This window comes from Gadus chalcogrammus, chromosome 7 (genome assembly GCF_026213295.1).
Source record: "Gadus chalcogrammus isolate NIFS_2021 chromosome 7, NIFS_Gcha_1.0, whole genome shotgun sequence".
Taxonomy (NCBI): Eukaryota; Metazoa; Chordata; class Actinopteri; order Gadiformes; family Gadidae; genus Gadus; species Gadus chalcogrammus.
The window spans coordinates 32,751,829-32,754,328 of NC_079418.1; the positions used below are offsets into that span (position 1 = coordinate 32,751,829).

The 2,500-nt window shown below is 50.6% G+C and overlaps 1 protein-coding gene across 1 annotated transcript in view; it reads left to right on the top strand.

Moving 5' to 3' along the window:
* The window catches only part of LOC130386167 (neuroligin-2-like), a 23,694-nt gene that overhangs the window by 18,202 nt on the left and 2,992 nt on the right, over nt 1–2,500 (top strand). The gene's annotated exons all lie outside the window — the stretch shown is intronic.

Consider the following 2,500-nt stretch of genomic DNA (forward strand, 5'->3'; position numbering starts at 1 on the left):
AGAAGTCACGTTTGGTTGAGGGCAGATTAGCTCACATCCATGATCGACTTTGAACCCATTAGTAATCTGCTTCCTGCCGCCACTTGTTCATTCAAACGGCGTCCGTCTGCAGCGCATTCAGCACCTCCTCCTGGGGGAGGCTCCTCCTCCCGGGGGAGGCACCTCCTCTGAGCCCTCCTCATGGCTCCTCCCCTCCTCAGGCTCCTCCCCTCCTCATGGCTCCTCCTCATGGCTCCTTCCCTCCCATGGTTCCTCCTCATGGCTCCTTCCCTCCTCCTCCTCCCCTCCTTCCTCCAGTGGTCTTGGGGTGTCAGGGTGAGGGTCAGTGATGGTTGGGGTGTCAGGGTGAGGGTTAGGGGTGTGGGGTGTGGGTTAGGGGTTAGGGGTGAGGGGTTAGGGGTGTGGGTTCAGGGGTGTCAGGGTGTCAGGGTGTGGGTTAGGGGTTAGGGGTGAGGGGTTAGGGCTGTGGGTTCAGGGGTGTCAGGGTGTGGGTTAGGGGTTAGGGTTTAGGGGTTAGGGGTGTGGGTTCAGGGGTGTCAGGGTGTGGGTTAGGGGTTAGGGGTGAGGGGTTAGGGCTGTGGGTTCAGGGGTGTCAGGGTGTGGGTTAGGGGTTAGGGGTTAGGGTTTAGGGGTTAGGGGTGTGGGTTCAGGGGTGTCAGGGTGTGGGTTAGGGGTGAGGGGTTAGGGTTTAGGGGTTAGGGGTGTGGGTTCAGGGGTGTCAGGGTGTGGGTTAGGGGTTAGGGGTGAGGGGTTAGGGCTGTGGGTTCAGGGGTGTCAGGGTGTGGGTTAGGGGTTAGGGGTTAGGGTTTAGGGGTTAGGGGTGTGGGTTCAGGGGTGTCAGGGTGTGGGTTAGGGGTGAGGGGTTAGGGCTGTGGGTTAGGGGTTAGGGTTTAGGGGTGAGGGGTTAGGGGTGTGGGTTCAGGGGTGTCAGGGTGTCAGGGTGTGGGTTAGGGGTTAGGGTTTAGGGGTGAGGGGTTAGGGGTGTGGGTTCAGGGGTGTCAGGGTGTCAGGGTGTGAGTTAGGGGTTAGGGTTCAGGGGTTAGGGGTGTGGGTTGTGGGTTTGTGAGGCCCAGGTGGAGTCCCTCTGAAGGGCTTTACTGATCAGATCACCAAGCGAGGGCCGGGTGGTTAGGAAACACTTATTATCGTGATGATCTCAGGGGAATCACACCACATCCATAAATGTGACATTGTGCTACAACAATTTATTTTTCCCTTCTCGCCGAGAGTTCCAACCTCACTCTAATCATTTTAAGGGAATATCTCCTCAGCCTAATGAAATTAGAGGATAAAACCGGGGATCTCATGACGATACACCACGGAAATTAGATAAATAAGATTGAATTATTGCTCAGCCGTACTTGAGTTACATTCATAACCTGAGTGAAGGTGAGAACTGAACGATCTAGTAGATAACCTTCCTCCGGGCTGAACGCTCACCAGTAGATAGCCTTCATCTCTGTGTCTGAATGTCTGCTCCTTTTGAGAAAGATTCAGGGACTGACTTACTCTTTGAGTAGCTTAACTGACTACGGTTTTGTCGTTTCCTAAGAATGTTATTGCCCAGAAGATCCCTGAATTGTAGCGTACACTTGACCAATTAACACTTTGACTTTGACCTGAAGGCGAATGACTCAACACTCACCTGTAGATAACACCTGGGTCTGAAGGGCTGTCACTCTGGAGCTCCGCATAAACTGAACCAGTAGATAACATCTGAACCAGTAGATGAAGCTCTACTGAACCAGTAGATAACGTTCCTCTGGGACTGAACCAGTAGATAACGTTCTACTGAACCAGTAGATAACGTTCTTTTGGGACTGAACCAGTAGATAACCTTCTACTGAACCAGTAGATGACGTTCTACTGAACCAGTAGATAACGTTCTACTGAACCAGTAGATGACGTTCTACTGAACCAGTAGATAACGTTCTTTTGGGACTGAACCAGTAGATGACGTTCTACTGAACCAGTAGATGACGTTCTACTGAACCAGTAGATGACGTTCTACTGAACCAGTAGATGACGTTCTACTGAACCAGTAGATGACGTTCTACTGAACCAGTAGATAACGTTCTTTTGGGACTGAACCAGTAGATGACGTTCTACTGAACCAGTAGATGACGTTCTACTGAACCAGTAGATGACGTTCTACTGAACCAGTAGATGACGTTCTACTGAACCAGTAGATGACGTTCTACTGAACCAGTAGATGACGTTCTACTGAACCAGTAGATGACGTTCTACTGAACCAGTAGATAACGTTCTTTTGGGACTGAACCAGTAGATGACGTTCTACTGAACCAGTAGATGACGTTCTACTGAACCAGTAGATGACGTTCTACTGAACCAGTAGATGACGTTCTACTGAACCAGTAGATGACGTTCTACTGAACCAGTAGATGACGTTCTACTGAACCAGTAGATAACGATCTTTTGGGACTGAACCAGTAGATGACGTTCTACTGAACCAGTAGATGACGTTCTACTGAACCAGTAG